Consider the following 22,594-nt stretch of genomic DNA (forward strand, 5'->3'; position numbering starts at 1 on the left):
TCAAAAGAAGTAAAGTTATATTCAATATGTTCAATCTTCCATCTTTCCACAGAAGAGGTTTTCATTTCTTAATTTCTAAAATGAACATAAAAATAAAAGATGTAAGCTATTATATACGGAATGGCTAAATGACAAAGTCCTACTGTATAGCACAGAGAACTATATTCAATAAAAAGAATATATATATGTATGTATAACTGAGTCACTTTGCTGTACAGCATAAATTAACACAACCTTGTAAATCAACTACACCTCAATTTTAAAAAGTAACCATCTCATGGGATTGGCGTGACTACTAAAAGAGGTTTATGTATTTAAAGCAACCAGTTTCTTTCTTTATGGCTATTAAAAAAGAAGGACTTAATGCAGGTGAAACCACCGCCCCAGCCCCTACACACACACACCCATCCTCGCCTCTCCTTCCCCTGCCCAGGAAGACCATGTACATGGAATCAGTTCAGATGTGGATTATTCAGATATGGAGCTTATTGTGAAGATGGGACATTCTTAATCCATGATGAGGAAACATAATTGACTACAGGAACCCTGAGAGGACATTTAGACAAGAAGCATCAAACTTTCTCTTGAAAGACACTATTAAAACAGGATGCACAATCGTAATCAGTTGTGTATCTGGGGAGATACTGAGACTTGAATAGGGCAGTATTAGTGAGCGTTAGAATGTGGTCTATTGCCTGACTTGTGAAATATAGCAGTAAAAGAAGATCACAGTTCCCTGTTAATTAGGACCAATTGCAGTGTTGGAAACCTTTCTGGGTGATCAAAGAGGAGGCATACTTAACACAGGAGATGTTGACAAGCTCTCCAGCTTGTTAGCATAATAGAACTTTCGACTGCATGCTTGATGTACAAGCTCTTTTATGCTCTGCCATGGTTTGGGTTTAACAGTTTTTAAAGAAACTGTTACCTAAACAATAAAAGTTAAATGGGAATTTGATTTGTGCCCGTGCCCATTTATGTATCATTTAATATTGAGTGTATTTTTGGAATATTTCTTCTCACAACAAGAATCTCAAAATACTTTAAGATAGTGAGAATGTTATTTTCATTTTTGAATCTGTAACTGAATCCATAAAGATCCAAAAAGGACAGGCTCAGATTACATAGAAGATCACCTGTTTCTCCTCATCTTCTTCACAACAACTCAAATACTGGTCTCTAATGTGAAAACTTCAGGGAATTGAGAAAAATGCATTCTTGGCAAGGAGTCTCATATCAATGATTTCCTGAGCTTGAGAGACAATTTTTCAAGCCTCTGGTTTATATAAATAGTCTGTGTGGCACAACAGAAAGATGATTTCCTTTGGATGAAATAAACATGACTCAACTGCCCATGCCACCACTTACTTCCTGAGTGCTTTGGGGTAGGTTGCTTCATCCGTCAGCGTGAAAAACAAGGGTCATAATACCAACTTTTGGAATTGTGTGGAGGCATGAAGAAGAAAATAATAAACCACCTGGCCCATTTGGTCCCTCCATAAGTAGCAGTTATTACTAATAAACAGACACTCGATCTGTGTTCTTCTTTCCCTTAAACCAAGAATAAAAGTCTTTATCATAGAAGGGGTTGAGGACTAGTAGAAAAGAACTATTATGTGGTATTTAAAATAAACTTGTACATAGTATCATTTAAATGATTCCGCTTCCTTCAACCTCCTAACTACTAAAAGGCATCAATCAGTGAAGTTCATTTTGTTAACAAATGTCTCTTGAGCACGGAGGTGCCAGTCAGTGTGTGGAACTGGGTTGTGGTGGAGACCCGGGCCGGCCTGATTCAGCAGACAAAGGGGGCTCCCTGGCCATTCTCCTCGTGGCCGTGCGTCGGTCCTCTGTGAGCTTATGGAATGGGTACCAGTCCCTTTCCACATCCACGATGTAATGTATAAACAAGGGAAGGGAGCGCTAGTCTATTTACTCTTTACATTTCTCACGAAATGTTGACTGTGGCTTTGTGATATCTCCGTTAGAGAACAGAGATGGACGAAATGAAAAAGTAATATAAAAACGGTGCATCATAAACTGCCTATTATCTTGAGTATAAAAGAGGCGGCAAGTCACCTCAAGGGGAGAAGCTCTGCTGAAGGGGTGCCTGTGAAGCTTCTCCCCTCCCTCTGGGTCCCCTCTGCTCCACGTTTGCAGTTCAGGGGCCAGAGGTTAAGGCATGGGGGCCAGTTTGTCAGGAAATGGGGCTGGAGGAACAGGCTGGGGCCAGGCTGGGGAGATAAGGCCTCATGCTTGAGGCACTAGGGGGCCCACAGAGGTCTTGAAGCAGGGAAGCCATGTGATGAGATTAGCTTTTGGGGACAACTCTTTATTGTGGAAAATGGAACAGGGGGTGGAATGGGGTGATGGAGATGTGCTAAGGGAACCAATTAGGAGGCTGTTGCCTTACTGGACTCTTACACAATAACTATATGTTATTCTATAAAGTATCTCTAAGGACCTCAGAATCCTGTAACTTTTCATGTTTATTTAATATTCGACACAATTTTATTCCCTAAGCATTTTCCTTCCCTCCTCATTAGTATATGTTGAAATGCTATCCTAATAGAAAATAAAAATTCAATCCAACCTCAACTTTAAGATATGCATGCTAATCTCCACTCTTTCAAAAGAATTAAGTAAATAAAATATGCATGTTCACTCTGTACATGGACATGAAAGTCTTAACTTTGAATTTAAAAGATCCTATAGCATTCGCAAAGATGTTTGCTTCGTGTTCCATGGTACGATGTGTCTATTTTCCAACATAAACTAATGTCATAGATTTAGATCTTAACTAGATGTTAAATTGTACAGCATCAGACTATGCTAAGCTGGCCATCTCCGTCTAGAGCACGCTGTAATAAGTTTAAATATACTTGTGTGTATATACTGGCGTATCTGAGGGTTCCGCTGAGCCTAAACCGTCTAATATAAAATTACCAGCGGAATTTGCTCAAGTCGCACTTTGGAAATTCGTTCGTTTCAGAAGTTGTAAAGTATTCATAAAAGTTGAAAAACTGTGCAGAAATTTGCATTGATGGATGTTTCCTTATCCTCCATCAGGAAATGATGTACTTGAAACTCATTATAGATCTTCATAGAAACTCGGCTGAACGTGCCTTGGGCTTTGTGCTCGTCAGCACATACCGAGTTGACTGCATAATTCATATCTCTTGTGTCACATTTAGTATATAACATGTATTTCCTGTTAATTATGAAAATAAAAACACATCATATATTCTAAGAGCATAATTACAAAAAGGCTGTAAAAAGTTGCAAGTCTGAAGTCTATTAGCCAATTTCTCTTTTAAACTTACAAGGGGAAAGCCGTTATTTTCTTCTGCTTTTGTAAAATCAGTTTCACAGTGCTTCCTTTTTCCCTTCCACCTGACTCTGCAGAATGATATAGAGGCTCCATAACATAGGAAACAGGAAATAATAGAGACAGAGGAGCTAACAACTCTATCATCTCGAAACTTTTAGACAAATAAATAAAATGAACTCAGGACTTTCCAGGACAGAACTGAGATTGTTCGCTGGATAGGAAGACCAAAGCAACTCACCGATCAGTGATTAATTATTTTTTCTCTTTCTCTTTCATAGAGACATCATTTTTTAATATGTTTGTAGTTCATGGAAAAACAAAATTCCACAAAGGCCCTGATCCTATAAACCTCCTGCAGTCAAAGCTCCCTTAGATAACATCTTCCTCTATAAGGAGGAAATATATCATGTAATTAAAATTCTGACTACTTAATAATTATAATTTGTCTTGAGAGGACTTTTTAAGTATCATGTAGGGTTCATAAATCTTGAAGTGCCTGTGAAGTTATAACCCCTAGTGTAGTCTAAGCTTTCACACCTACATAATATACAAGCTCTGCCATGTGAGGCAGGCATCACTCTTTGGTTACTAATTAAACAGGCATGATATGAAAAATTAATTAGCTACACAACTAATATTGCATGCTTGTCATTGGTAGCTATTGTGCATCTTTTCCCTTGACTCAGGAGGGAAACTTTTCAGCATTAAACTTACTTTGAGACACTGCTTAAGAAGCGGGCTGGATTATTAGCAGACAACAACTTCCCCACATAGAAGCTGAAGAGACAGACTCTGAGTTCCCTAAAATGACTCTGTTTTGCCACCAAAAACCCTCTCTAAGAAAACAGCGTGACTTGTTTATTAACGCATATAACATTCATAAACATATTCACTCATTGATTTGTTGGTTTATCTGCAAGTGCCATCAGAAGCTAACATGTTTATAAAAGTGAATATAAAAATTTTTCTTTGCAGAAATGGTGAACAGGTTTTATCTGACCTCTTACTTCCGATCTCTTGGCATTAACTGCCTACCATACTCATCCGAGTTCAGCAAATATTAATAATAAAAATAGCTATTATTAATATTTTATAAGAATTAGGTCCTATAAAGGAAGAATTAAGATGGTGATCTGTGAGTCAAATATTTGCAGACCTATAATAAAGATTCCAGAAGCTTGTACAACATACAGTAAAGGTACCAAAAAGAGAATAATCTAGTCTCCTTATGGGGTCATATTAAAAGTATCTCTTGGTGAGTTGAGACACCCCAGAAGAATTCCAGTAGAGATGACCAGTGAGCAAGAGCTAAGGAGAGGTTTGGGCTTGAGATACAGATTTATGAGTTACAAGCAGATTCTTGAAAGATATGGAAATGTTTTCTAGGTGGGCCAGGCTGGAAAGACATCCCAGGCAAAGATGCCAACTTGAGCAAAAGAACATCCTTCTCAACTTAGTTTAGAGTTCGTTACCATAGAAGCATTAGATGTATTTCCTGAGTGATGAGAAGCAAGTGATAAAGCATTAGAAACCTATTGGTCTCAAAGAAAACATTAATTTAGAATTTTGCTCTTCATCAATTTGTGTTTCTCAGAGATGAAATGTCACCACACTTACATCTTAGTGTATTTATATTATAGATTTACATACTTTGGCTCTCCTCATTGTTAACTTAAATAAGTATGAAATCCTATTACTCAGTAAACTATTCTCTTTATTCAATTATAACTGCTTCTTTGTGAACCTTGTCAACTTAATATATATTTGAGATAATAACTCCAGTGTATCACCCCCATTCAATAATGAAAAAAACTTGAATTATTTTTTTTGTTTGTTTGTTTTTTGTTTGTTTGATTTTTTTGAATGATATTTTAATAAAGGTTTTCAAATGCACTTATATACTTAGGGTTTTCTAATTAATAGAATTCTTGAATATAGGTAGGACAGATACACAAACCTTTAAGGGTTTGCTTCAGTGTGTCAAGGCACAGTTCAAAAAAACAAGTGTAGGGGTTTTTATTGGACAAAATTGGTTTCTAAGCCTGGGCAAATGGCTTACAGTTAGTTCCCTAACATCTGCTCCTTCTCAATTGAAAAAAATAGAATGTAGAGAGGATAAAACAAGATAAAGCATGTGCAGCATGAAAATGCTAATAAATGATGACTGTACTCTTATTGGAGCATCTTATTATGAAATGATGTACATGTGCTATACAAAAAGCCAAGAATGTGCTCAAATCATCCTCAAATTTAAACGCAGCCTACATTAGAACCTATATCGTGTAGTTCCTTTTAAGCAATTTACAATCGAGTGATGTAATAAATAAAAGATGTCAAAGCCGGTTTGCCTTAGGAAAGCGGCTAGTGTACACGATATTGTCCAACCGAAATCTGGTCTATCAGCACTTTACGGATGATGGCTTTTGTAAGGTAGGAAAAAGACCTACGGAATCAAATTTTTAAAAATTTCTTTTAAAAGAGTAACTTTTAAAAAAGTGATTTCAAAATTTTGGAATTATGTGATTGCATGAAATAGTGGATTTTAAAAGGCTTACAATATTTGCGTAAAACCAATTATCTCTTCGACTCAAAGAGTTTTATATTTGTAAGTTATTTTTAAGCCCCCAGTGGAGACACACTCTCATTAGTCAAATGAGAGATTGATTGCGGTTAGGAACATTCTAGTTTGTCCTCAGAATGGAACCCTCTCTCCCCCCTTTTCCCTTTTTCTCCTCCTTCCTCCACAGATTTATTTGGATTTGTTTCCTGCTTTCCCATGATTGATCATCCAGGGCCTGCTGTTTCACATTCATTACACCAGGCTGGGTGCAGCACGGGCAGAAGACATGAGGAACTTAGCTGAGGACTTCCAGGTGGAATTGGGGGTTGTTTTGCTTTTCTTATGTCACAGTCGGATCAAGGGACTTGCTTCACTGTCACTTTTCTCTCACCTTCTCCGTTAATATTTGTTTTTTGACATGATTTAAATACATGATTTTTTTTTGAGTTACATTGCCTTTTCTTTTCTTTTCTTCTTTTTTTAACATCTTTATTGGAGTATAATTGCTTTACATTGCTTTGTTAGTTGCTGCTGTATAACAAAGTGAATCAGCTTTATGTATACATATATCCCCATATCCCCTCCCTCTTACGTCTCCCTCCCACCCTCCCTATCCCACCCCTCTAGGTGGTCACAAAGGACCGAGCTGATCTCCCTGTGCTATGTGGCTGCTTCCCACTAGCTATCTGTTTTACATTTGGTAGTGTATATATGTCCATGACACTCTCTCACTTCGTCCCAGCTTACCCTTCCCCCTCCCTGCATCCTCAAGTCCATTCTCTATGTCTGCGTCGTTATTCCTGTCCTGCCCCTAGATTCTTCAGAACCATTTTTTTTTTTTGTAGATTCCATATATATGTGTTAGCATATGGTATTTGTTTTTCTCTTTCTGACTTACTTCACTCTGTATGACAGACTCTAGGTCCATTCACCTCACTACAAATAACACAGTTTCGTTTCTTTTTATGGCTGAGTAATATTCGATTGTATATATGTGCCACATCTCTATCCATTCATCTGTCGATGGACACTTAGGTTGCTTCCATGTCTTGGCTATTGTAAATAGAGCTGCAATGAACATTGTGGTACATGACTCTTCTTGAATTATGGTTTTCTCAGGGTATATGCCCAGCAGTGGGATTGCTGGGTCGTATGGTAGTTCTAATTTTAGTTTTTTAAGGAACCTCCATACTGTTCTCCATAGTGGCTGTATCAATTTACATTCCTACCAACAGTGCAAGAGGGTTCCCTTTTCTCCACACCCTTTCCAGCATTTATTGTTTGTAGATTTTTTGATGATGGCCATTCTGACTGGTGTGAGGTGATACCTCGTAGTTTTGATTTGCATTTCTCTAATGATTAGTGAAGTTGAGCATCCTTTCATGTGTTTGTTGGCAATCTGTATATCTTCTTTGGAGAAATGTCTGTGTAGATCTTCTGCCCATTTTTGAATTGGGTTGTTTGTTTTTTTGATATTGAGCTGCATGAGCTACTTGCATATTTTGGAGATTAATCCTTTGTCAGTTGCTTCATTTGCAAATATTTTCTCCCATTCTGAGGGTTGTCTTTTTGTCTTGTTTATGGTTTCCTTTGCTGTGCAAAAGCTTTTAAGTTTCATTAGGTCCCATGTGTTTACTTTTGTTTTTATTTCCATTTCTCTAGGAGTTGGGTCCAAAAGGATCTTGCTGTGACTTATGTCATAGAGTGTTCTGCCTATGTTTTCCTCAAAGAGTTTTATAGTGTCTGACCTTACATTTAGGTCTTTAATCCATTTTGAATTTATTTTTGTGTGTGGTGTTAAGGAGTGTTCTAATTTCATTCTTTTACATGTAGGTATCCAGTTTTCCCAGCACCACTTATTGAAGAGGCTGTCTTTTCTCCATTGTATATTCTTGCCTCCTTTATCAAAAGTAAGGTGACCATATGTGCATGGGTTTATCTCTGGCCTTTTTATCCTGTTCCATTGATCTATATTTCTGTTTTTGTGCCAGTACCATACTGTCTTGATTACTGTAGCTTTGTAGTATAGTCTGAAGTCAGGGAGCCTGATTCCTCCAGCTCCGTTTTTCTGTCTCAAGATTGCTTTGGCTATTCAGGGTCTTTTGTGTTTCCATACAAATTGTGAAATTTTTTGTTCTAGTTCTGTGAAAAATGCCATTGGTAGTTTGATAAGGATTGCATTGAACCTGTAGATTGCTTTGGGTAGGATAGTCATTTTCACAATGTTGATTCTTCCAATCCAAGAACATGGTATATCTCTCCATCTGTTTGTATCATCTTTAATTTCTTTCATCAGTGTCTTATAGTTTTCTGCATACAGGTCTTTTGTCTACCCTGGTAGGTTTATTCCTGGGTATTTTATTCTTTTTTGTTGCAATGGTAAATGGGAGTGTTTCCTTAATTTCTCTTTCAGATTTTTCATCATTAGTGTATTGGAATACAAGAGATTTCTGTGCATTAATTTTGTATCCTGCTGCTTTACCAAATTCATTGATTAGCTCTAGTAGTTTTCTGGTGGCATCTTTAGGATTCTCTATGTATAGTATCATGTCATCTGCAAACAGTGACAGCTTTACTTCATCTTTTCTGCTTTGGATTCCTTTTATTTCTTTTTCTTCTCTGATTGTTGTGGCTAAAACTTCCAAAACTATGTTGAATAAGAGTGGTGAGAGTGGGCAAGCTTGTCTTGTTCCTGATCTTAGTGGAAATGGTTTCAGTTGTTCATCATTGAGAACAATGTTGGCTGTGGGTTTGTCATATATGGCCTTTATTATGTTGAGGAAAGTTCCCTCTATGCCTACTCCATTAATATTTTGGTTCACAGTCACAAACACCTTGGATATTCTCTGCACAGAGAATTAGGCAAATAGTAAGAAATCATAATTTTAAAGCAATGGGATAAGAGAATTATTCCCAAGCACAGGGGATAGTGGGGCATAAAAGATGGGGTTAACACACCAGGGTCTTATATATGAGTAGGAATTACCCAGAATAAGTGTGGGGGGCAGAGGGTTAGGGTTAAGGTGGGCTGGGATTGGGAACAGAGTTCAACCAAGAAATGCATGAGCTAAGACACACCAATTTTTGCTGTTTGGTGTGGCTGAAACTGGCCAGTGAGTAGATTGGTCAGATTATGGAAAGAAAGCCTTGTATGAAATGTTCATGTGTATAAACCATAAGTCATGGATATTTATATATATAGAGAGAAAAGACAGGAATCTCAGCTCCTAAATACCCTACCCCACCATTAGAGGTTCAACGACAATTATATCCAAAAGTTCAAGAAAAGAAACACACTATATTTATTTTTCCTCCGTATTCATTCCCTAGGTGATCTCGTCTGATCTCATGACTTTAAGCACCATCTGTATTTAAGTGACTCGTGGCTCCCAAATATCTATCTCCAGCCCCAGCCTCTACCCTGAACGCCAAGCTCACATCCAGCGTCCTACTTGATTTCCCATCAAATGTCTAAGGGAGACCTCAAACTTGAGGTCAGTGCAGAAGTTCCAGCACCCCCTCCTGAGCTCCCCCTCCCTCACTGTTCTCCTATCTCATTAGATTGAAACTCTGACCTTCTAGTTGCTCAGGAGGAAACACTGCCTCTCATCACCTTATCTCTTCTGTGAGGACAGCCTGCTGGCTCTTCCTTGAATGTCTGAGCAGAAAACAGCTGCGTCCCACCTCTGCAGTGGCCAACCTGGGCCAGCCACTCTCTCTTACCCCCATCATTCCAGCTGTCTCCCAACTGAGCTCCTTGCTTCCAGGTTGTTCTAAAGCAGATGCTCCACACAGCAGAGAGAGGCTTGAAGAACAGGAGTCAGATCACACGGCTCCTTCCGGTCCCCCCCACTCCACTTAGGGACCAAAGTACCTACCGTGACCTACAGGGGCTCCTGGTGGGCTCCTTCCACCCCTCTGCCCTGTCTCCCTCTTCTCTGCCCACTGCATCCTCTACTGCAGCCCCACCAGTCTCCTGGTTGTTCCTCAGACACCCCAAATTCTCCCCGGCCCCAGGACGTGTGCACAGATACTCTCTCTGCTGGGATGCTCTTCATGAAGTGCTTTCCTCCTAACTTCTTTCAGGCCTCTTTGGGAGTGTCCTCTTATCATCAGGGTCTTTCTTCTTCACATTATATAAAGTAGCAACAGCTCCCTACATACATACACACACACACACACACACACAGAACTGATGATTCTCCTGTAACTTACTTTATTCTACTCCCTAGTACTTCTCATCACCTGTCCACATACTCATGTGCAGGTATGTGTCTAAATCTAGGTCTGAGTCTCTACAAATGGATGAATTTGCAGCTCCATCTCAAATGCACACTCTCCTAGTGAGATGCTCTAGACTCTTTCTGCCTCTCCTCCCAACCCCCACCCCCTCCCATCCCCAGATGTGAGCTTTCTCATTCACTCTTCATCTCTGCACCCAAGTTCCCCCCAGTGTCTGCTGTATCTGGCCCAGAAGACACAAGTGTGATTTCATGGATCCTTTTACACTTCTGAACCACTATAATAAGACAATAATTACTACTTCAGACAGAAATAACTCTTTCTTCCCCTAAGCCTAACTTACCCTTCTGATGAAGAGGATACACTGACTCAAGTCACTCCACGTAAGAAGGTGGACCCTATGCCCCCTGCCCCATGCAGCAGCCCAAAGCCCCTTTCTCTCACTACTCACACGGGACGTGAGTCTCCAAAGGGGCCTGGAGGTGGATTTAGTGTGAGGCTAATGAAGTACGAAACGGGGCTCCTCAATTTCACGGACACCTCCTAAGGCCCCAGGCCTACTTGTCTATTCATAATTTTGTATTTTCTCTCTTAAATCTTTTAAACTTCAAACCCTGCACCACCTGGATGAGGTGGGAATTCTCCTAAGACAGAATGAAAGGAGAAAACGTCACCCTTTGGGCTTGACATGTGCACGTACATGTCACTTTCCTACCTCTCACCTCGTCAGCCCCTACCTGTTCATCTTTCCACTTGAAATCCACCATGTTTGGGACTTCTGTGGTGGTGCAGTGGTTGAGAATCCACCTGCCAATGCAGGGGACATGGGTTCGAGCCCTGGTCCAGGAAGATCCCACATGCCGTGGAGCAACTAAGCCCGTGAGCCACAACTACTGAGCCTGCGCTCTAGAGCCCGTGAGCCACAACTACTGAGCTCACACGCCTAGAGCCTGTGCTCCACAACAAAGAGAAGCCACCGCAATGAGAGGCCCACGCACTGCAAGGTAGAGTAGTCCCCACTCGTCGCAACTAGAGAAAGCCCGCGCGCAGCAACGAAGAACCAACGCAGCCAAAAATAAAGAAATTAAAAGAAAAAAAAATTCACCATGTTTGAGAATGCCTGTCCTTGACATTTTTAAAACCTAAACTGATTTTGTCTCTTTTCTTATCATTATACATAATAATTTCCATTCTCAATTTTTTTTCAAAACTCTTTAGCAACCTTATTTCTTACAGACTTTGTGTCCCACAATCAGACAATGATTTTCATTGTATTGCAGGTTTTCTTGTGCTTCGTTTTTCTCATTCTCTGAGTTGTGGTGGGTTTCTCACTATTGTTTTCATTTCCTCCTTTTACGTTTCTTTTTCTAATGTGTAGGCTTGATGGTCAGTGTCTGTCCATGGAATCTATGATTTATTGAGGAGCCTACCATTTGTCAGCTTTATCGCTCCTTCTCTGGTCTGTTCTCCACTGTGATGTTTCCTTTCAAGGCCTGATGCAGCACTTGACATTACAGGCCCAAGATGAATATACGAAATGTAAATCTAGAGGAAATTACCTTCGAAAGGCATATGGTGCCGGTTCCCATAAGGACTTCAAAGCTGCCTGTTCATTCATAAATTCAGAATCCCCAAATTGTATTATTCATAGACTCACCCATGACATAAAGTTGTCATAAATTTAACATTTATGGAGCGGAAGCCAGAACCTGGATCGCCCCACAGACTTTAGGGTCGAGAAACTCAGAGAATTGGCAATTTCTTTAAAATATTTTTAAAAAGAAGAACTGCAGACCTTCAGAGTAAAGGGCACTTAAACTTATAAAGTTACACATTCAATCAGCCAGGACTTTATTTACTGATGCCAAAGGCTTAACAGGAGTTGATCCAGCGTCTGAAAGGTGGAATTTCTTGTTGTCCCAGCACTTTCCATCCCTATAAACTTCCTTCTAGAACACGATCTGTATTTTAAGCAACTGATTTTTGTGAGATTTCAGGAGAGAAAAATGTGATTTTACCTCCATAACTTACAGATCAACACAGAGAACTTCACATAGAGCCAACCCCACCATTTTCCTTCGGAAGAACTCATATTTAATACGTGCACAACACATTTCCACGTGTTAAGTAGACTGCCTCATTCACTCGTTCTACTTTCTTGCCAGTCCTTCTCCACGGAGCCTCTGGTTTGCTCGGAAACAGCTGAAATAATAGATGAGAAACAATGGCAATCACTTCTCTCTGAATCTTGTCTCCAACAGGGGAAGGAGGTAGCCCTTCCTCACCAGACGCTCGAGATTTCTTTCTTTTCTAGCTTGACATCTGCATCTTTTAGAGTCTTGTTTGGGACTGGACCACTGGGGTATGGGTGCCACCAATGATATGTGGACACAAAATTGAACACTATAGAAATTACACTAAGAGGAGCATTCTCTGTTTAAGTCTTTTCTACTCTTTAGGAGTGAATCAAGGGGAAATTCTCAGTTTGGTGCTAATAGGATGTGAAGTCCTCCTAACTCTCACTAATACTCCTTTTTAGTGAAAAGAGTAACCCTCAGTCTCAAAGCCCTCAGCATGTCACAGTTAACCAGCTCGAATTCAATGACATGAGTCACTCGATTGACTGCTCATATCTTTTTAAAAGAATTTTATTGGAGTATAGTTGATTTGCAATGTTGTGTTACTTTCTACTGTACAGCGAAGTGAATCAGTTATACGTATACATATATCCCCTCTTTTTTAGACTCTTTTCTCATGTAGGTCATTGCAGAGTATTGAGTAGAGTTCCCTGTGCTATACAGCAGGTTCTTATTAGTTATCTATTTTATATATAGTAGTGCGTATCTGTCAATCCCAATCTCCCAATTTATCCCTCTTCCCCTTTCCCCCCTGGTAACCATAAGATTGTTTTCTACATCTGTAACTCTATTTCTGTTTTGTAAATAAGTTTATTTGTACCATTTTTTAGATTCCACATATAAGCAATATCATACGATATTTGTCTTTCTCTGTATGACTTACTTCACTCAATATGACAATCTCTAGGTCTATACATGTTGCTGCCAATGGCATTATTTCATTCTTTTTTATGGCTGAGTAATATTCCATTGTATATATGTACCACATCTTCTTTATTCATTGACATATCTTCTATTGAAAAGAATCTGAAAAAGAATGAATATATGTATATGTATAACTGAATCACTTTGCTGTGCACCTGAAACTAACACAACAATGTACATCAACTATACTCCAATAAACTTTTTTTAAAAAAAAGAAAAACAATATTGGTTTCCTATTTGTGGGAGCAACTGAAATTTTCCTTTAAATCAAAATCTAAGCAAACATAAAAAGTTAATTTAAAATAATATTACAGAAGTAATAGACCTGGCAGAAACCCTGAAGATTGTCTGGGAATAACAAAAATTTAAGAAACAGGAGGCTGATTCAATGGCATTATTCATTGAGGTCTTTAGGAAAATATCCTCTACCTGGAGTGGGAAAATGGCTTTTGTGGCTCCAAATTGTCCTGATCACCTGGATTACTTTTTCTTGTAAGTGATTGGTCTTTTTGCAAGGAAAGCAACAACATCACCCTCATAACTATGGGAGGGAAAGTGCTTTGGTTGTGATTGAGGAGGAGACAAAGGAGCATGGGTAGCATGGGTCTGGGGGGCAGCGGCAGTGGGAGGACCAAAGAGGGCACCTTCACATCCTGCCCTGGAGAACTTGGCGTTGTGCCCCCTGGGAGTGGGGAGATGGTGGGCTGTTTGGGAGTAGATACCCCAAAGTTCTCCCCTAGAGGTCAGTGTACCCTGGAAGGCGGGAGACTTGAAAATAAAAAGATGCCCATCTTCAGGGTGGAGAGGCAAGAGCAGCGGCATCCAGACAACTTCCAAGTCACTCCCTACTCTCAACTGCTCATCTCTTAATTAACAGTCATCTCTGCAGACCCCAGACTCTACATAACCCCCTCCCTGACAGCCTTCACTGCACACGTGGACCAGGAGACCCCAGCTCTTATATTCCCGCTGCATTCCAGGAAGCCTTCCAGAAACGTAAAAATCATGAGTAACCATCTCTCTGCCACACATGTGCTGTCTCACCCTGCCTTCTCAGCAGCACCTTGTAAACAGCATCCAAACCACTGGGTCCCCCACCCCACCTCGAAAAATTACCATAGACTTCACGGGGTGGGGGGCAAGGGGGGCAATACAAATCGAGCTCTGACAATAAAACACAAATTGATGATCTCTTCAAGAGAGTGAAGCCTGTAGGTTTGCCCAAGGTCTAAAGTTTACAGATGAAGAACTAGACTTACAAACTGGGACCTCTCCAATAAAGATGTTAAAAAAAAAAAAGAAAGGAAAAGAAAAGAAAAAGAAACTGGGACCAGAACTAGGGGAAAGGCAGCAGGAACAGAATTTTAACTGAATTGGAAGGTTCCCTGAGACCTCCAGACATCAGTTAGTCTTTTTCTTACCGCGGACTGTTTCTAGAATAAAATTCAACCATCTGCGGGTTGTTTCAATGAGCTTTGCACTTCAACACCTAAAAAAATAATAATAACGACGGTTGCTGATTGGACGTGTTGTTCGAGCACTCTTTAAAATTCTTTCCAAAGTTAATGAGGGCACATAGTACATAAAGTTGCACAGAGGGAGACATTTGAACATCTCACCTAAACACAGCTGGTAAACAAGTTCACTACACGCATAAAAATGGCAGTGGGCTCCTCTCTGTGAGAAGACCTCAGAGGGATTCGCAGCCCCGGGCAAAATTAATAAGTTTTGCCACAGACTTTCAGGCCTATTGTGATATTAAACTGACTCTTGGTGCCTGCATAAACAGTTCATTTTATTTTTCCATTTAATTACATATGGTGATGGCTGAATATTAATCTCTTCCCCTTTTAAAAGGAGAATGTCTATTTTTGCCTGTCATTCAGAGTTTTTATAAATTCTTCAGATTTGAAGCAAAATCATCCAAAAACATGCCCTTACCCCAACTGCCTCTGGGTTGCCAACAGTCCATACGAATAGGAAGTAGAATGACAGCAAGGGACCTTGGACTCACTAAGTGTTTTATGAGTGATCCCATTTCCAAAAAAAAGGATAAATTTGTTTTCAGGTCCACTCTCTCTCCACATGTGTCCATGATGAAAGAGGCAGGCGTTCTTTTATCTTACCGAGAGCTTTGTTTTATAGAAGATACGGAAAACAGAAGACAATTTTTAACAATGAAGTTAATGCTTCCAATGTTAAATTACACTGTAAACTCCTGCACCAATCGAAAATTACCTAAAATGAATGTAGCTATGAAGATAGCAATGACACCATCACATATTAGTTTATCCCTGACAGTAGAGTATCCAAACATGTAAGGAAGCAGTTTTTTCTATCTCTTTATTAGCTCCTAATAGTTTACTTTTTCATGGAGAATGTAAGAATCACTGAATTCTGGTGAGTTCTGCTATCTTGCAGTCAGTAAGTTTAGTGCTCCTCTTTTCCTCCATTGCTACCTATAAAGTTCCATGTCACCAGGACCCAGCAGAGGTATAAGAAAGGATCTGGGGTGTGTACCAGGGAGTTATCTAACACAGCACACAGAGAAGAGACAGGTTTATAGAGCACAGCACGGTCAGACAGTTAGAAGTGACAGAAAGAATGGTTTAAAGACGTAACTTTGGCTCTGGACTCAAACAATAATGAGAAAAAAAAGAAACCTCATCTACAACCTCGAATATGCAGACCACCTTTCCAATGCTTGGCTAAGTTCCTTGCAGCCTTTAAGGATTCGCAGACATAGTATTTTCATTACTAATAAATGGTTTGTACAATTGAAATCGTTTTTCTGAAAGCCCTTTGAGCTGGAGAGCACACAGAATTACCATTTGCCTGGTCCTGAATCAGAGCCATCAGGTAGAGTAAGGTTGCATGTCAGCGTGCGGATCATTTGTTTTATGATTTACTCAATTCACCCTAATATTTCCCTCTACTACTTGACTCTCCAACAGCATTGATCTGCTCTTTCCCAAAGCAGGGAATCCAGATCCGAATCGAACCTGTCTCTGGCAGTCACAGTCTCTCCAGGAGACGGTTCTATTTAGACTGTTTCGTGGGCCGTCTAGTTATTTGTTCATTGTTAGGGATGGTGGGAGAGACTGTAATAGCCAAGCAGCCTCAGCTGGCTGCTGGAAGGAAGACCAGGGCTGGTATTATTAAAAGGATAGATGGTATATTCTATGCCCTATGGAAAATAGTTTGATAATACATCTTGACCCAGAACTTATTAAAAAATCCATTACCTTTTTAATTCAAGTTCATAATGCCCTTTGGAATTTCAATTTAGGCATTTCTTACCAAAATAATAGGTAGCTTTCTTACTGGACACGGGAAATAGAGTGTCTCCCACTGACAATTCTAACATGATGGTTATTAATTTATTATTGGCGAATTCGTGTTCTTCCAAAAAAAAAAAAATGATGGGGGTGCGTATTCTTTTCTTGGGAATAGACCTTAGATCAACTTGGCCGTTTCCTTGTGTTAACCTTATGGTGGTGCACAAATTCTATTTATTGGGCTGTTAATCTTTGCCTAACAGGACTGAAATCAATCCCTCGGATTGTTCATAAAATCCACACCCTGAGGACAGTGGACTTTGAAAAGAACTGTACACAAATATTGAGAAAGGACGACAACGTACGCGGAATCTGGAAGATCATCGTTTCATTTGCGATATCAAAGATGGCGCGTGGCCATCTCTGTGGCCAGAAACCCAACACTTACACCCCTTCCAACAATACACATACAAGACAAACACGTGTCCCACCGAAAATAACACCACTGGCTCTGATCTGTTGTCTTCCCACGCACCTGGCTTCAGACTGTCCTTGTGTTGGGGGGTTGGGTCCTTCAGTATATCTTGGTACCACTGCATGGTGGACCTCCTGGAAGCCCAGCTGGTGGACTGGCCATGACATCAGCCACTCAGAGCATCCTCCCATCTCCAGAACCAGGTTGATCTCAAGCCTTTTTCCCCCACTGTGTTCCTGAGTCTTTTAGGTCCCTCTTGGATGTGCTGACACAACTAAACATTCTCATAACTGTGGTTAAAATCAGCTGAAGGCAATGTGGTACCTTCCCCACCCTGTACCATCCAGCTAGTGAAGGTCTTTTCGAACTGATTCTCCCTCCTTCTTTTAAAATAATCTACAAGCAGAAAATTGTTTATCTCAGTATTGGGTGTTCTGATGATTGTTCTAACTGACCCAAGGAACTAATGAATCCAGTCTAGAGATGTAGCGTGATTATGCAAACTTTGCTTATTACTTCACTGAATTTGGGCCACAGATTCTACACATGCATCTCATGGGTCAAGCGTGATTATAATTTTGGGCACAGCCTGGAACCCTTGGAAGGGCTTCGACCCATCACAAATGTATCGTTATTAAAAGGAAAGCATCAAAACAGCAGGTACATCTCTATGGTGATTCTAAGAAATATGTAAATTATCATTTAAATGACTCTACCTGTCTGTCGGGGGAGAAAACCTGAGGCAATCGGTTCTGTGTTGGAGGAACACGTGTTCGACACCCTCTCATTTCTGGGCTTTTAATGAGTGGTCAGTGGCCTTTCTTCACGTCTCAGCCCCAGCCTTTCCCAGGAGGAAACGGTGAAGAAAGCAAGTCCATTTAGCATGAGTGCCCCAGAGGCAGGGTCAATGATGCCTTTTGGGGGAGGGAGGGAGTGTTTCAAGCAGTTAGCACTTAGGGACACATTAGCTTTGTCTTAAAGGTTCCTCCTTAAAATGATGGGAAAATTACCAAGGGGGAAAAGGAGGGGAGGGATAAATTGGGAGATTGGAATTGACATGTACACACTACTATATATAAAATAGATAACTAATAAGACTCACTCTACAGCACAGGGAACTCTACTCAGTACTCTGTAATGACCTATATGGGAATAGAATCTAAAAAAGAGCGGATATATGTATATATATAACTGATTCACTTTGTTGTACAGCAGAAAGTAACACAACATTGTAAATCAACTGTATTCCAATCAAAATTAATTTTTAAAAAAATAAGGGACTTCCCTGGAGGCCCAGTGGTTAAGACTCCGAGCTTCCACTGCAGGGGGCACGTGTTCAGCCCTGGTTGGGGAACTAAGATCCCACGTGCCGCGGCCAAAATAAAATAAAATGATGGGATAAAAGAGAAAGTACCCTTTTGCCTTAATTTTTTTCTTCATCCATGTTCTCATAATGTTCCACCATCACTACTGCTATTTCTTGAAGAATGTGGTTTTCAGCACGTTTTCAGCCTTTTCCATTCTTTTTCCTTACAGTGTCCTTTTATTGTTATTGAAGTGCAATCATCCATTTCCCTTCTAAGAAAAATGACTTCTAAAAAATTAATGAGGCGATGTTTTCCCCTTGTTAATTTAGAGAATAAGAGAGTGAGAAATTCCCCAGTAACTCTGCAGAGAAAGTCAGAAATAGGTGAGGTGCATTGAGAGTAGGTCTCGTCACATTTAAAGGAAGCTTAAGAAAATGTTTAAAGAATGGAACATAATAGCAAGAGCAGGGCCACCAGCGGTGGGCAGATGTGATGTGTGTTAGAGAGCCTGGGAGAGGTTCTAGCATCAGAAGGCCAGCCTTTTTTACTTTTTTATGTTTTTTTTAATTTAACTATAGTTGATTTACAATGTTGTATTAATTTCTGCTGTGCATCAAAGTGATTCAGTTATACAAATATCTATTTATCTATCTATCTACATTCTTTTCCATTATGGTTTATCCCAGGATATTGAATATAGTTCCCTGTGCTATACAGTAGGACCTTACTGTTTATCCATTCTATATGTAATAGTTTGCATCTGCTAACCTCAAACTCCCACTCCATCCCTCCCCCAACCCCCACCCCCTTGGCAACCACAAGTCTGTTCTCTATGTCTGTGAGTCTGTTTTTGTTTCCTAGATAAGTTCATTTGTGTCATATTTTAGATTCCACATATAAGAGATATCATATGGTATTGGTCTTTCTCTTTCTGACTTCACTTAGTATGATAATCTCTAGTTGCATCCATGTTGCTGCAAATGGCATTATTTTGTTCTTTTTTATGGCTGAGTAGTATTCCATTGTATATATGTACCACATCTTCTTTGTCCATTCCTCTGTCAATGGACATTTAGGTTGCTTCCATGTCTTGGCTATTGTGAACAGTGCTGCTATGAATATTGGGGTGCAGGTATCTTTCTAAATTATACTTTTGTCTAGATACATGCCCAGGATTGGGATTGCTGGATCATATGGTAGCTCTATTTCTAGCTTTTTGAGGAACCTCCATACTGTTCTCCATAGTGGCTGTACCAACTTACATTCCCACCAAAAGTGCAGGAGGGTTCCGTTTTCTCCACACCCTCTCTAGCATTTTTTACTTGTAGACTTTTTTATTAAACAAATATGTAAGACCAACAATCGAGTATAGGGGATAAAGAGCAGTCAGCCTCAAATTTCTGTGGGCCTGGAATTTAATACATATGCTTTAAGATTCAGAAAACTAATACGAAGGCAAATGACCAGCACTAAGTATAATGCTGTAAATTGCTTTAAAAATGAATTCTTATCACAGCTATAATAGTAAGTCTAGCAGAGCAACATGAACAACTTAATTGGTAAATTGGTAAATGCTGTGAAAGTCAGAAATGCTCACCTATATTGACAAAGAATATTTGGAAAGGAAAATATAATTTGAAGATATTTCTTTAGCAGATTTGCACAAAGCATTCAGTAATACCAGATCTTCTCACAAACCCAGTCAAAACATTTCAATCTAAGTAGTGATTTCTTTTTTTTTTTCTTTCTTTTTTGTGATTTCTTTTGAGTCATGTTATTGAAGAAGGTATTCTAGGGTCTCCTGCAGCCATGCCTCAGAAACACTGGCCCAACTACTGTGCACATGAAGAACTGAGGACCACGGCATTGGAAAGGAACCTCACGCCAGGTGGCTAAGAAGATAGTAATAACCATAGCCAGCTCTTGTACAATATTACTGTGCACAAGGAGCTTTTTAAAGCACTTCTTATATATTAGTTCATTCAATCCTCCTAACAATTCCATGAGGTGTATATTTTTATTATCCCCATTTTCCCAATAAGGAGATGTACCACCCATAGCTTAGGCAGCTCACCATGTTTAAACAACTAGTCTGTAACAGAGCTGGGATTCAACCCCTGGCAGGCTGGCTCCAGTGTCTGTGGTCTTTCCCACTATACTATGTTGCTTTTGAAATTGGTCATAACCTTTTTATACAGCAATATATCTCTGAAAGTTAACAAATTAAAGATAATGTTTCTTACCCTGTTGACTTCTTCTCAATGCTATTTTCGACTGAAATTAATAATTAAATGGTTTACTTCACTGGCAAATATCCACTAGTATGCATTAATGAGAAGTCACATTACTAACAGTTTTTTCTCTAAAATAAACATTAAATACTCTATGAAATGTAGGTATGGCAAGTTAATCCATACAAGAAACGGGTACAATTTACTTTAGAATAAATTAAGTGATATTTAATCTGTTTGTTTGGGTCAATATGCAGTTCTGTGTAATTTACCAAAATTACGGGAGAAGTGGAAAACAGAATAGAAAAGAAAATCTACCTTTATACTAAGATAGAACATTATTAAAAAAATAATAAAATGAAACTAGAGACGGCATCTTCCTCAGGACAAAAGGCAGTTCTGCTCACAGACAGGAGGGAGAGTTGACGTCTCCCTGACCCAGCAGCAGTCAAGCATGCTTGCTGCCCATCAGGGAAGACCGGGGTTTCCTGAGCTTAAGGTCCCTCTCCTAGAAAAGATGCCACTGCACGGCCAGCTAGCTCTTCCTTGGCTGGAGGAGTCGGGGCTCTGGGAACGAGGAAGACAGTGGCTACTTGGTGACTTGCTGATGCTGTGAATTACAGACTGGTCTTCACCTCTAACCAGGAGTCATGACGTTGCTGCCTGTCACACAGCCGTCACAGTTGTTGACCACCTTCTTCACATCCGCCGCCACACGCCGGACACGTAAGCTCAGTGGGAGCCAGGTCCTGGCCCATCTGTTTACTGCTGCATCGGCAGTGTCTAAACACTGCGTGTTCACAGTGGGCGCTCCATAAAAGCTTGTTAAATGAATAGAAAGAGTTACGTATTTTCATTGACTCATTTAAAACTAATCAACGACCAACCATAGGACTAGATCTGTAGACTTCCATACAATCAAACCAATTTCACATTAGACGGTTTTTGACTTTTTTATTACTTCTAAAATACATATTCTAACGATTAAACCAAATAATAATAATAATAATAATAATGTAAAAGTATGGAATTCTTACCACATCACTCATTATTTAAGAACTTAAGCACAATGTAAATAAACTTTTTAAAAAAAATTTTATTGGATAAGAGTTGATTTACAATGCTGTGTGTTAGTTTCAGGTGTACAGCAAAGTGCATCAGTTATACGTATACATATATCCACTCTTTTTTAGTTTCTTTTCCCATTTAGGTCATTACAGATCACTGAGTAGAGTTCCCTGTGCTACACAGTAGGTCCTTGTTGGTTATCTGTCTTATATATAGTAGTGTGTATAAGTTGATCCCAAACTCCCAATTTATCCCTCCCTCCTTGTCCCCCCTGGTAACCATAAGTTTGTTTTCTGCATCTGTGACTCTATTTCTGTTTTGTAGATAAGTTCATTTGTACCATTTTTTTAGATTCCACATATGAGCTATGACATATGATATCTGTCTTTCTCTGTCTGACCTACTTCACTCAGTACAATAATCTCTAAAAAATATGGAACACTTCACGAATTTGCATGTCATCCTTGCACAGGGGCCATGCTAATCTTCTCTGTATCATTTCAATTTTAGTATATGTGCTGCTGAAGCAAGCACCACAATGTAGATATACTTAACACTACTGCATCCTTAGAAGCAGTTGGGATGGTAAATGTCATGTTATGTGCTTTTTACCACCACTAAACATTTAAACTTTTATTAAAAAAACAAAACAAAACAAAACTTGGACACCCTTAAGAAGTAAATCTCTTTAGTATTGCATGCTGCCCACGGAATCGAGCTGACATTGCCTGGTGCTTTCATTACCCACACACCCACCAGGACCCTTGAGCCTTTACAACAAGGAATCAGGAAGCTCTGGCTTCTCAAGAGAACTCTCTGGATTCCCCATAGGCTTAAACACTTTCCCCTATTTTTCCACTGGTCACCTTGCTCAGACTGTACCAGCTCTCATCCTGGTCTCTGTGGGGAATATGGACTATGGGAGATATGGAAAATATAAAATATGGAATATGGAAACTACTTGTCAAAATTCACTAGTCAGCAAAGATATGGTTCCCTCTAAGCAGTGCTGTAAAATGTATCAGTGCTCACAGATACAT

At 39.6% G+C, this 22,594-nt stretch overlaps 1 non-coding gene across 1 annotated transcript; it reads right to left on the reverse strand.

The window, feature by feature from the left end:
- Positions 1–21,981: 21,981 nt before the first annotated feature.
- LOC114235977 (U6 spliceosomal RNA) lies at positions 21,982–22,088 on the reverse strand. Its single transcript, XR_003622040.2, has one exon. It is a non-coding gene; the product is annotated as a U6 spliceosomal RNA (small nuclear RNA).
- Positions 22,089–22,594: the final 506 nt, after the last annotated feature.

This window comes from Balaenoptera acutorostrata, chromosome 1 (assembly GCF_949987535.1).
Source record: "Balaenoptera acutorostrata chromosome 1, mBalAcu1.1, whole genome shotgun sequence".
In the NCBI taxonomy this organism is placed as follows: Eukaryota; Metazoa; Chordata; class Mammalia; order Artiodactyla; family Balaenopteridae; genus Balaenoptera; species Balaenoptera acutorostrata.